Below are 13,788 nucleotides of genomic sequence, written 5' to 3'. Positions count from 1 at the left end.
TGACTGAACAAGAACAACAGTTGCGTGTACAGTACGGACCACTATCTTCTGGCCCCTGCCTTCCTTTTCAGCCTCACCTCTCACCTCTCCCTCAGCCACACGGCAAGTTCCCCCAGCACTGATGGGCCGGCAGCCCCCCACCTACAACATGCTGCTTGCAACTTAGGGCCTTTGCAAATGTGAGTCTCCCTGCCTGGAACATCATTCCTACCCTAGCCTTTCCGCCCCAGCTTCCAGCCTGCATACTCTGTGAGAGACTCGGTCTGTCTTGTTTTACTGTTTTATCGCTAGTTTCAGCATAAAGCCTGGTAAACACTTCTGAGTAACGAATCGACAATTTGAAAAAAGATGTCCACAGGCTGAGCTCAGTACCTCTTTTCTCAGCTCTGGAAGTATACGTTCCCTTGGGGTACCACATTGAAATTTTCCATCTCCCCCACCAGTCTGTGAGTTTGTCCAGGATGGAGGGGTTCAGTCTGAGGCCCCAAGATGTTCCCTGACATGCTTGGTTAGGTCTACCCCCACGTTTTCTATCTCTCTCAAAACAAAACAAAAAAAAGGTTTTCATTAATTGCCAGTCTTTTAATACTGGGTGACTTTAAAAAAAATTCTAAATTCAGAATTCTCTTGAAAAATATGCCCTGGCAGCCTGGTTGGGTCTCTGCATGACAAGGACAGGACGGGGTTGAGTAGCACCTGGCCCTTCAGCCAGAACATCTGCTGCCCAGTCCAGTCGTCATGGGTCCGCCCAGCTCACTTTCTGCATCTCTGTCATCTGCCCGCCCCCTCTGGAATGTGAATTTTCTGGTCTCAGATCATATTCATCTGAGAAACTCTTCTTTTGAGGACCCAGTGGTGCCCTTATTAGGTCTGTGCTATGCAGCATGTCTTATGTTGTTGAACATGAGGTCAAATAAGCTGACACTTCAGTGGGATTAAACCTGCTCTTCTTAGCAAAGAGGAAAACAAGATCAATTACATAAAGTCAAAGTGCCCATGAGATTTTTTTTTTAAATGCAAGCTGTCCAAAGTCAGTGCAGGCATCCACAGGGCCGGGTGCCCTAGGACAGTGCTTCTGCAGTTTCAACGTGGACAGCAATCACCCGGGCGTGGTCTGTTATCAGACACATTCAGATCAGCGGGGCCAAGCAGGGCCCTAGACGCTGCATTCTAAGGAGTGCTGGAGAGGATAATGCTGCTGGCCCCTGCTTCCTGTGCAGAAGCAGCTCTCTAGTGCCACCATCTTTTCCAGGCCATCCAGCTGTTCTTGGGTCAGCCACTCGCTCGGTGTCACCGTGATAGATCCCTTCGAGGATGCCTAACTATTCTTTTAGTCCAGGAAAGGGGGATGTGGGAAGCAAGGGACACACAGCAGGCAGGGTTGTGGCGCGTGGGGGGAGCTTAGCTGCCTTCGCAGCTGGGTTCCCCCTCCCCGCCACTGACCCCCTTAAGTCCCCCAGTGGGCTATCGGATGGGGTCTCAGACTGGAACCGCACATTGGGATGGGAGATGCTCCCAGAAAGACCTGAAGATTCAGGTTCAAGTTAACCTGAGTCACCACCACCAACTTGCCAACTTGGTGTTTGTTTTTAGCAGCGCTCGCAGTCAGGCCCGTGTTCCCAGTGTATTATTTTTCCAGGTGGCAGAAGGGAAGGCCTTTGCCCTCACAAGGTCAGAGATCTCAGAGGAAGCAGAAGCAAAGCTGACGCGCACAGAGCTGGTCCCCAGGGCTCCTCCTCTGGAGTTGTAAACAGGAAGTTGAAGGTACATGCTTCAGGAACACCCCCCCTTTTTTTTTTTTTTTTTTTTGCTGGTTTACTCTATAGCCATTCTGCCCATTCAGAGCAACCAGGGAGAAGATGATCCGAAAGCCTGTTGGCAGCCCTCTGAACCACGCTGGCCAGATCTGATGATAGCAAGGATGCTGGGCAAAGATTTGCACCCGGGGAGGGCACAGGCGGTGGTGGGTAGGGCTACAAGTTTCCGGGATGCACCCTCTGGTTACTCTAGCCCACTTTCCCCAATCCCTCCATGCCACCCCCCAAAGTAAATATTTCTCAGGGCCATGGACATTTGAGAAGCCAACCCCTGGGTGGTGACGGCAGCTGGCGAAGCTTTCAACAGCAGGCCAGAGGAGGAAGGGGAGCTGGGATGCCCAGGCCCATACCAGGCTGCTGGCTCTAGGCTTTCACTATTGTCCCCTGTTTTCAAAGTTCCCAGTCCGGAGGGGGCTGGGAAGGGCAGAGTTTGGGGATTTGTTGGGCCTAGGTATACATAAATAGCAGCAGACAAAATGTCCTTTATCAGCTATTTCCCAGGAAACAGGGAGAAAATTCTTCTCGTTGCCAGATTATAAAAGAAGAGGGAGACAGCCCTCTCTTCTTCCCTCTCCCCGTGCAGAACACTAAGTCACTGTCTGACACCCACCAGGAGGGTCCCTGTTGGAGAGAAGGCAGGGGCGGGCTGGATGACTTGGGCAGCTGCTGGGAAGACAGGTTCACTGCCAGCCGGAGCAGAGAAAGTCTTTCCCAGGAAAGGGGAGGGGACGTTAGCCTGCTGGGTAAACTGGAAATTATTAACCACAGGATGAGCAGAATTAAAAAGAGCTGAAAACCGATTGTTGGCTTTACCGGGAGTTATAAGCATGCTAGAGGAAAAAAGGACAAATATATTTGAATTTTTTTTTTTCCTGAATCAGGAAGCACCATTTCCAATAATTCTGTCAAGTAAAGCTCTCCAGTGTTCTCTCCTGCTGGCATTTCAAGGCTGGTTTTGTTATTTCTTCACACAGATGGCCTAGGAAACACTCACCCCACTCAATATATTTTTCTTTTCTCTCTCCCTGCCACCTTTTTCATTCGCCCAAAGAAACCGAATCTTTTGAATCTGCCCCTTTCTTGTTTTCTTTTTATTTCTGATTTAGATAATACTTTAAAGGGCCTGTGAAACTATTTACATCACAGGAGAATTTGAGATGCTTTTTTTTATCATAAAAATAATAGGTCCTACTTCCTGCCATCATCAGCTAACATGTTATGGCACATTTACAGTGTGTCTGGGTGTGTGCCATTGCTTTTCACAGACTGACATGTGGTAGTTCTATTTTCAGTTGGGTTTTTGTTATTGTCGTCATTATTGAATTGTATGTGTTCTTTACATATCTTGGGTATTAACGCTTTATCAGATATATGACTTGCAGACATTTTCTTCCATCCTACAGGTTGTCTTTTCATTTTGGTGATTGTTTTTTGAGAATTGCTTTAGCTTGATGCAGTCCCACTTGTTGATTTTTGCTTGTCCGCCATCCTGTTTCTTGGTATTTATCCAAAGGAAATGAAAACAGGGATATTGACAAGATACCTACACTCCCATGTTCACTGCAGCATTATTCACAACAGCCAAGGTGTGGAAAGGACCTAAGTGTCTGTCAGTGATGAATGGATACAGAAGATGTGGTACCTATATATACACTGGAATACTATGCAGCTGTGGGAAAGAAAGAAGTCCTGCCATTTGTGACAACATGGATAAAACTGGAGGGCGTTATACTAAGTGAGATAAGTCAGACAGAGAAAGACAAGTACTATATGTATTCCCTTATGTGTGGAATCTAGAAAAACTGAACTCATTAGAAACAGCAGAATGTCATTACCGGGGTTGGAGGTAGGAGAACTGGGGAGGTGCTGATTAAAGAGTACACATCTGCAGTTAGAAGATTAATAAGTTCTGGTAATTTAATGCACAGCATTTTTATTATAGTCAACAATACTGTATTACATACTTTAAAGTTGCTAAGAGAGTAGATTTTAAAGTTTCTCACCACAAAGATGAAAAGATCACTATCTGAACTTATTTGACATGATGGAGATGTTAGCTAACAGGCTATGGTGGTAATCATATTGCAATAAACATAATAAATGCATCAAATCAACTGACATTTATACCAATGTACACCTTAAATTTATACAAGGTAATATATCAATTACATCTCAATAAAAATAAATGTAAAAAGACTGATATGTGAACAAACCACCTAGAAAGTGAAAGTGAGGTCGCTCAGTCGTGTCCAACTCTTTGCAACCCAGTGGACTGTAGCCCACCAGGCTCCTCTGTCCATGGGATTCTCCAGGCAAGAATGCTGGAGTGGGTTGCCATTTCCTTCTCCAGGGGATCTTCCCAACCCAGGGATCGAACCTAGGTCTCCCGAATTGCAGGGAGACGCTTTAACCTCTGAGCCACCAGGGAAGCCCTAGAGAGTGTATCAAAACACAAAGCCTGGATCAATAGTGTAGGGCCCTGGGAGTCTGCATTTCTAATAGCTTCCAGGCAATGGCAGTGCTTCTAGCCTCTGGGCCACACATGGAGCGGCAAAACTTACACCCGATCTCCCCTAATCCTCAGGCTGGTGAAACTGATTTTATCAAAAGAAGTTAAGGGGTTTTCCGAAGGAGAGGGAGGAAGACAGGTGTGAAACGATACTCAGTTTTGGAACTGGCAATGTGGATGTGAAAAGGTGAGCAGATATATAAGAAAGACAGCTGCTGGCAGGGGCATGCTCAGGTTTGGGACATCCTCCTTAGCTACAGAGACAGAAATATAGGCCTTGGGCTTTGGAAAAGGAAAGATACAGATTCAAGTTCTGGCTCTGTCATCCCTAAGTGGATGGTCCTGGGCAAGTAATGTCACCTCTCTGAGCCTTAGTTTCCCCATCTGTAAAATGGGGGTAAAACCTACCACCCAGGGTGATTGTAAAGAGCAAGTGAAAAACCACACTTCCAGTACTTCACATGTGCCTACTGCCTGGTCCCTGCCCTGTACATGGGAGCTATTCACTCATTCAACAAACTTAACGAACAGCTACTAATTTTCAGATCTATTCTACACACTAATGACATAAAGGGAATAAGCTGATGTGGTCACCCTAATAATGACCTAATGACCCTCCCCACCACCAAATGTTCACATCCCAATCCTTGGAACTTGTGAATGTATTATCCTATGTAGCAAAAGGGATTTTGCAGGTGGTGAGAGGAGCATGGATTATCCAGATGGGTCCAATCTAGTCCCATGGAGATGGAAGCAGAGACACTTCCACATGTCAATATCTGAGCAGCAATTCTAAATCCTCCAAAATTACTCTGCCTATTAATAGATGCTGCTCAGAGCGACCTTGAGCTCCTGAGAGGAAGTCAGGATCATCTAAGACTCAGGTGTAGGCTTATGCTCCTCACATCTTGCAGTTCTCATCCAGGTAGGCTTCCATGTGCAAGAGATGGAATGACCTTCACCCAGTTCCAAAACTGCAGCTGCAGACGCCTGAAAAATCCCGGAGTCACAGCCACGTGCCCCACCAGCAGCTGCTCTTTGACCTGACTCTCTCCACTTAATGGAAGCTGGTTTTCCCTGGAAATCAAGGGGGATAGTGGGATAAGTCTTGAGCAAAATCAATCACTCAAAAGCAAAAGAGACTGGCCTGGGGCAGGATGGCGGCTGTTCATTCTTGAGAATATCTGTTCCTGGCTTTAATACATACAAATTTGAGCCCAGAAGATTTTGGTCTGAAAAGTTACACAACCATATACTAAGAGGTGTGCTTTTAGGCCCAAGACATTTTTATATGCTCCTGACCTTTGTACAGGTGTTTACGCTGTGTGTTACCTGTACTGCATGGCATCTGCAGAACGTATGTAGCAAGCTTAGGATCCAGTGCATTAAACAGCTGATAACTGGCCGCATTAAGGAGGCTGGCTACAAACCAGCCACTGCTGAGCATTTCATGTGCATGAGGAACAGTAACACGACAAGAGCAAGAACAGGAATCCTAACTGTGCTGAATACTGGCTTTGAAAGCCTGAGCTAGCTACGTAAGTCTCAGTCCCTTCATCTGAAAAATGGGAACAATATGACCATATGTCATCAATTCTAAGATGCAATTTTTCACATGGTCTGAAATCAGACCATGCCATACAACCAACAGAGTTTTGGATGCAATTAGAAATGGTATCGCCCACCCAACAATGTTGTTAGGAGGATTAATGGAGATCACTACACTTAGAAAATTCTGAGCCTTGGCTCTGACACACAGTCCTAAAATATACATCAGCAAGTAATACTTAATTTCTGTCTCCAGCTCTGGGCTCCCCTGCCCCTGTCTAGTGATGATCTTAACTTGTCCAAGTAGGACCCTGATTTCCTTGCGCCATGGCCTGCTTCTCCCCAGTCTTTCCCTTCTTGGTAAATAGCACCACCTTCCACCAGATGCTCGGGGCCAGAAATATGAGTCATCCCTGAGTCTTCTTTCCCTCATTTTGGAGACAAAATCCATCCCCAAATCCCGTCACCTCCATCTTCGAAATACATCAGGAAATTGACCACTTCTCCCTACCTACCTTCTCCTCTGCTTCTACCACCCTAGCCAGAGGCACCATCCCCTGTTACAACCACCTGCCGACTCAGTTCCTGGCGGCCACCCTTGCTGTGTTCCCTCCCACACACCCCTGGACACTCCTCAACCACGCAGCAACCAGAGGATCCTTTAAAAACCAAGCCCCTCCCCTAAGGAACCCTACTACCCTCCATCCCACTCAGGGCAAAATCCTCAGTGTCACCTGTCAGAGTGCAGCAGCACGTGGCCTCTGACCTCTCATCCTCCCCCACGATGTTTCCCCCTGGCCGTCATGCCCCTTCCACTCTGGCCACCCTGCTGTCCCTTGGACTTGCCAAGTTCATTTCTGCCTCAGAGCCTTCACAGTTGCTATTCCCTCTGCTTGGGATGCTGCTCCCTCACCTCCTTCGGGTTCCTACGATTTTGTACAAGAAACAATGATGTACTCATATGCTTATTGTCTCTTTCTCCTCCTAGAAGAAAAGCTTCTTGAAGACTTTTATTCTACAAGCAAGACTTACCGTCTCGTTGGCTGCTGTATCCCCGGCACCTGGCAGCACCTGGAACATGGGTGAGCAACACAGATGTGTTGAGCGATTGATTGAATGGATTAGTGGACATCAGGTAAGGTTTTCAGACATGAGGATATGTAGGTACATGTGCTGTTATATACACATACATTTACATACACACACTATTCATATCTATATGTCCGTATCCATATCTACATTTATCTATAAAACACAAAGCAGAACATATTCATTCATAAAGAGATACACACCAAGATTTTATTTGGGGCTCTGTATCCACCGAAGAATTTTAGAGACAAAACAATACTGTATTTGAAGAAATACAAGCCCAAGATCATACCAGGTCTAGCAGTGGCTACTCAAAGAATGTTGGAGCTAGAAGGTTCTTCAGGATCTTCTAGCCCAGAGTCAACAAAACGTGTCCTGTCGCTTTCCTCTCTCGTGCCCTTGGCTACTCAAAGAATGTTGGAGCTAGAAGGTTCTTCAGGATCTTCTAGCCCAGAGTCAACAAAAGGTGTCCTGTCGCTTTCCTCTCTCGTGCCCTTGGCAGACATCACCAGTAGATCAAAGCACTTTCTCCCTCTGAACTTCCGAGTGCTTCTTAATGTATTGCTCCAGGCAGCCTCAGCCACTTAACTGAAATGACTTGATATCCCAGATCTGGCCCACCCCAATAAATTGCTGGATTGAGATTCTGAGACCCTAAGGGGGACCCTTATTCCCCCCCAGTTTCATAGCGCACCAGAGGCAAAGCACAGGCCATCACGGCCGGACACCTAGTCTGCAGTCCTAAGGTCAGACATTAAGCTGGAAGGGAACTTAAGAGATTATCTTTAATATGAAATCACATAGTCAGAAAGTCATTTTTTAAAAAGCTCTTTCATTACTTATGATTACTTCAAAAGATTTTAATCATTTGCAGCCAAAGGCAACTCACTAGTAAAATAACCTCAGGAATCAGACCACTCCTGGCTTTCAGGAAGACACTAAATAGAACCAATTTAGCAGTCAAGAGATCAAGAAGAAATTCTTGCCTTTGGGGAGACCAAGAGACAGCTCAGCAAAAATAGAAAGGGGCTGAACAGCTTGAATGGTGGGAAGTGGAGGAAGAGCAACACATTTTCCAACTAAAAATGGAATCACGATTGTGCTCAGATTCCACTCCAAGGAAGGTAACCCTATCCTCAGCTCAAGACTAAATCCCAATTGTCCAAGCCAAACACACAGTCCCATTCCTCTGACAATAATAAGCACAAAACTGCCTATGACACATTTCTGACCATGGTCCTGCTGCAGGACTCTGGGGAAAGTTTGTTCACTCTTAAAATGAGAAACACAGAGAAATTCAGTATCTCTTACTTATGTCAAAAAATTGTTGCAACTGAGTGTGATGACTGGGCTGTGGCAGCCACCTGGGCACCATGAGGGAAGCAGCCTAAGGCAGGACTGATAGGCCTAGCGTGTCAAAGCAGTGAGACGGAAGGAAACGGGATGCTTGGGAACATAAAGAACAAAGGAGTCCACAGGCCCTGAAGACACTCTGCCTTGAATCATAGATCCTCCTTTGTTTAAATCATTGAGTTGGATTTCTGTTACCTGCCTCCAAAGCACCTTAACTGGTACATGAAACCACCTCCCATTTCCTTCGAGAGATTCAAACAGGCCTAGTCAAAGCTCCAGACATTTCCCAACTCCCAGACACTGCACTCCCACTCTCCTCGTTGTGTAAAGACAGAGCAGACAGGGTCTGCTCTGAAGGCAGCTAGGAAAGCTCTACCATTACCAAAACGTGTTCCTGGTCTCTGAATACCACTCTGAGTCAGGCATGGTTCTCTTTAGGCAGGCAAAACGTCCTGGGATGGAATAAGTCCCCTAACTGTGAAGGAACTAATCACATCTCTCTCTTCTAAGAAATGTAGGCAGTAACTATTCCCCACTGAAGCAGATGCAAAGACAGTAACGCATGTACAGGGGTTTTATTAAAGGAAATGCCCACAGGATTAAATGGGGGAGGGAGGGGGGATGCAGACAGCAGGCAGACTATGATGCACTTTGACCCTGAGTTAGGGAGAGGGGAGACAGGGTGGAGATGCCCTAGGCTGTCATGCTGCAGCAACAGTCTGGCAGGACTGTCCTTCTGCCAAAGTCTACTGTGAGAGGAGTCCTGTGTCCGCCAAGGATGGACCACCTTAGTTTTCCTGCCACACAGATGCAGCAGGCCCCTGGTCACTTACACACCCTGCAAGTAGAGGACTGCAAGGAGCATTCCCTGGCTGTCACAGGCAGCTGAGGCGGGGAGGCAGGGCATGAATGGGCTCCCAGCAGGGTAGGGGGGAAGGAGACCCAGGGATCTAGCTGGGGACCAATGTCTGTGTGACGGTCACATTCCCCGTCACCCAGGGATTCTGTCAACCTCTCAGTGAACTCAGCTCCGTCCACCGAGGTATCATCTGGGCACCTGGCTGTTGTCACTGTTGTGAGAACTCCAGGGCACGGTGTGGTGTGGGCCAGGGTAGCATGAGAAGACGCAGGGCTCACAAGGTCCAAGAGCCACAAGCATCTGGGTATTAGGGTCACTCTGGACTGTTGTGGGTCATGCACTTTGGGGCAGTTTGACATAATTCATCTAGTGAACCTCAGCTGACTTCTGACTCATTGTGTTGGAAGGATATGAGCTTGGGTGCTGCATCAGAGAGGCAGACACACAGAAGCTTAAAGGAGAAAGCAGTCAGCACGTCCCCGCGCATCAGTGGGGGTGCAAGGCGGCAGCTGGGGCCCGGGCTCCAGCACTCTTCTTGCCCTGCCCTCCCCTGAACACTGCAGAACCACGCTGCCAACAGCATCGCACTGATGGGATAATGCTGTGGCAGCACACGTGTGGGGCTGGCCTTGCTCTAAATGCTTTAGAGCTCTGAATCCTTTAACCTATATCCTATGAGGCAGAGAGTAGTAACTCAGTTTTAAACAAAAACAAAGCCCTCCACCATCTGAGCTCTTGCAACCACACCTATCAGCCAGTTGGGAGGGTGAGGCTGAAGGCTCTCCCTTTCAGAGACAGACACCGGGAGTCCGACGGCCACTGCGGCTGCAATGAAGGCTGACAAATGCATTCTTCGGCTGGGCAGGCACGTGCAATGTAGCCAGTGAAATGTCTCCTCCTTTGCCTGGAATGGGTCTCTCAACCTTTCTGTCATGATTTAGGCTCACTTTACCATCATTCAAGACTCAGTTCATCTTCACTGGGAAGACACTCCCACACCTACCCTGACTAGGTTAATGCCCTCCCCACCCGCCACCACTACCCCAACACAGGCTCTCATAAGCTTCTGAGATTCCTTCTATTTCAGCCCTTATCATATATTATTATAAGATCTCCCCTGGGCCACAGACCAACAGACATTGTTTGGCCCACAGTATTTCTTTCCATTAAAAAAAAAAAAAAAAACAAACAGAAAAAAAATCATACAAAATCTCTTTCTTTTTTTTAAGTTAATTTTTACTATAAAATAATTACATGTGGACCTAGTAATGGGCACCTTGTTCATTCAACAAATATCGAATAATTCTTTGAACATCTACAATGCTGAGAAGAACTGAGACAAAGTCAGCTTATCCTCATTCTAAAGAGAGGGAAAATGAGGCAGAGAAACTGCAACTTGCCTAAGGTTAAAACACCCTTAAGTGCGTTTTCGCCTTAAAAATCACAAAAGCACAGCCACACTGGGCAGTCATTCTTGTGTAAGACCAGTCGACTGGGGCTGAGTAGCTCCCTAATTCCTGTGCAGAAGACGCAGGACTTTTCGCACAGACCCCACCAGGCCCTACTGTCTCATGCACGTCCGCTTCACTTTATTTATGTCGCCTCCCTGGCCCTGCAGGAAGAAGGGGTTGCAATCCCCTGGACCATGGGTTTCTTTGGGGGCAGGGCGCATCTCTTCTGGGTGTACCCTGCACTTGGCACACTGGGTACGTTCAAAAGCACTTGCCAGGCGTGCAACTAGATCCGTGGAAACATTCAGAATTAAAATTGCACTGAAGCGGCAGCTTACACTCCGCCCACCCCTCTCCCCAAAGGATCTATATTTAATTGTCTTTGCAAAATCAGAGCCTGCGAGCAACTTTGCACTGGAGATCCTTCCCAAACGTCAGAAATGCAGCAGCTTGGCCAGTCTCGTGCCCCAGCCTATTAATAGCCTCTGGCTGTGTTTCCTGGGCAGCCGCATTGTTCTTAGAGGCAGAGAGGCAAAGGATACCTTCTAAATCCAACCACCCCCACCCCCAGCCTCATCCATCCCTCCCTGGCGCCCTTCCTCCCATCTCTTTCTCCGAACAGCACACCCTGCTGCGTATTCTGCAGGAGGGCTTTTTATTTATTTATTTTTGTCAGCACTCCTCAGTGTGGTGGGGATGGGAAATAAGAGCCCTGGCCCACGTGAAAGTGCTTTAGCGGGGTCTCCAGGGAGAATCCTGTGCTGCCTGCAGCGCCAGAGGTCACTGTCACCTTGGCCTTGAGGTGGCCTGTTTACCAAAGTGAAATGAAGATATCAGTCAGATGTCAGGGAAATGCTAATGGCGGGCGCCAGGCTGGGAGCCGGCGAGGTGATCCCTTCCTTCCCAACCCTGCAGCACAAAGGCCTCAATGACTTAGCAACTCCGATAAGAGGTCAGCAGGCAAATGCCAGGTCCCTGACGGATTGCTCTTCCCGGCCAGGCTGCAGAGTCTTCCAGGCTGCCTCTCACTTTTCCACATCCAGTCTATTCAACTGCAGGAAGGGTAGGTGTTTGAAACCCTGGCCCGCCCTTTCTCTATCTCCAGCAGGAAGAAAGCCTCGTCTCTCTTGGGTCCCAAGGTCTGGAGGCACATCATTATGCTCCCGCCAGAGATAGGAAGCGTGGGATGCTGACCACATCCCGTCACTTAGCAGGATGGATGGGCCTGGATTCCGCAGCAGAAAAGGATAGGAAACAGTGGGCTCTGTTTATGGCTGTGGGACGGGTACACAGCCGGGCAGCCTCCCCACGCTGGGCCTCCTGAAGAAGTCACCACTGAACCAGGACCCCAGCACCCTGAGGCCAAGAATGAAAGGCTGTTAGGTCTGTCTCCCAGGGAAGCGACTCCCTTTCACATTCCTTCTATTGCTTTTCCACCCTGGGGGTTAACACCCGAGATGAACTTCTCCGGCTCTGCTTTGGGGAGCCAGGGTCCATCTGCGCTAGAGTCGGCTAGCATGCCATCGTCTTCAGGCAGCCCGTTTCCACCATCCCAACATCAGCTGGCTCCTCCTTTGGGTTCTTTTGTGAGATGCTAAAGAGTTACTTTGCCCGTATTGTCTGCATTCATTATCCAGGTTTTCTGCAAGCTCTCCTTTCTCCCCTATCAGTCAACCTGCTGCAATTTTTCTCTGGGCTTTTTCCTCTAGCCCTGCATGGGTCAGGATAAAACCCGTGCCTCCCAGAAACCCTGCCCTGCTACTCTCTAAAGTGAGACCACTCTCTAGTCTGTTGATGTCATGTCAGGGTAAAACAGCAGGAAGATCACATTTTTCCACATTTCCAGAATTAAGTTGAAATGATCACCAATTCACAAAGCCTCTCCTAGCTGCTTATGAAAGGGTAGTGTTGAAAATACGGTTTCGTTTTTCCTGCTGCAAGGCCGGGGATTAGAAGAAAGCCCCCTGGCTCCTTCTAAGCCTGAGAGTAGAACTTCGGGGTCCAGGTCACCGACCTCGTGACTGGGGAGTGCTGCCAGTGGGAGTCTGCAGCAGGAGTGCACAGCCCTGCAGAACTGTGAGCGCACTGCTTGCCAGCAACCTGTCAGCGGGGACTGGGGAGCTCGTCAAAGTCTGGAGGGTGGCTGAGGGGCTCCCCTGCGGGAAACGTGCTGCGAGGTGAGGATGGAGGGAGTGAAGTCCCCGGATCGGTGTGCACTCCATTCTCCCTCTTCAGGTTTCACGGGGAACGGGGAGCATCTGGGTGGTGGTGAGCATGGCACAGACGATGAAGAAAATCACCCACTGAAAGCTCAGGACAAACAGTGACCGCACAGTCTCAAATTGTCCTCTCCTCTTCAGGAAATCAAGCGATGTTAGAAGGGCTGGCTGTGTGTGCGTTTGGGTTTTTCTGAGGATGGAGGGCTCTGCAGAACCACAGGGGCTGGGGGCTCAGGCGGAGTAAGTGTGAGGCCTCACACTCGTTCCTCTCAGTTGGCTATCTTCCTTTTGTGCCCTCCTCCCACCCCCCAAGTGGTTCCCAGCACTGGAAGCTTGCCCCCTTGGGACGGTACCACCCAGTCTTTCCCAACCTCTGGTGTCTGGTTGAGTTTGCCGAATAGGAGGCACCAAAGAGAAAGAAAGTGAGGAAGGGAGAGAGGCTGGGGCATTTCTTCCCCACTGCCATCTTCCTAAAGCGTAGGTCTCTAGCAGCTGTGTGACCCTTCAGACCTGGGGCTGGTAACAGCTTTCGCTATTATGAGACGTATCAGTTATCTATTGGTGTGCAACAAATCATCCCAAATGTAGGGATTCAAATCAATCGTTACTTATTTGCAGATGATTCTGCAGTCTGGGCTGGGCTCATCTGGGCAGTTATTCTGCTGGTCAGGGATCACTCATGGAGCTGCCATCATCTGACAGTTTGACTGGCTATTGGCTGGGCGCCTTGGTTCTCCCCTATGTGGCTTCGCATCAACCATTAGGCTAAATCAGGCTTCTGGACAGGGAAGTCTCAGGTCATCTTCCAAGAAGGTGAAAGCAGAAGTTGCAAGGCTTCCAGAAGCCTTGCTTTGGACCTTTCACAGTACCACTGCTGGCACATTCTGTTGACCAAAGCAAGTGCCAAGACTAGGCCAGATTCAAGGAATGGGAAAATGGATTC

The 13,788-nt window shown here is 48.4% G+C and overlaps 1 long non-coding RNA gene across 1 annotated transcript in view; it reads right to left on the bottom strand.

Moving 5' to 3' along the window:
• Positions 1-4,188: 4,188 nt before the first annotated feature.
• Positions 4,189-13,788, bottom strand: part of LOC113878911 — a 69,153-nt gene continuing 59,553 nt past the window's right edge. Inside the window, exons 3-4 of the long non-coding RNA XR_003507160.1 lie at positions 6,907-6,945; positions 4,189-5,403 (exon numbers count right to left, since the gene is read on the bottom strand). This is a non-coding gene — a long non-coding RNA (uncharacterized LOC113878911). The remainder of the gene's footprint in view (positions 5,404-6,906; positions 6,946-13,788) is intronic.

The sequence above is a fragment of the Bos indicus x Bos taurus genome, chromosome 20 (assembly GCF_003369695.1).
Source record: "Bos indicus x Bos taurus breed Angus x Brahman F1 hybrid chromosome 20, Bos_hybrid_MaternalHap_v2.0, whole genome shotgun sequence".
Classification (NCBI taxonomy): Eukaryota; Metazoa; Chordata; class Mammalia; order Artiodactyla; family Bovidae; genus Bos; species Bos indicus x Bos taurus.
The sequence above is the reverse complement of the archived record's forward strand: the minus strand, read 5'-3'. Positions and strand labels throughout refer to the sequence as shown.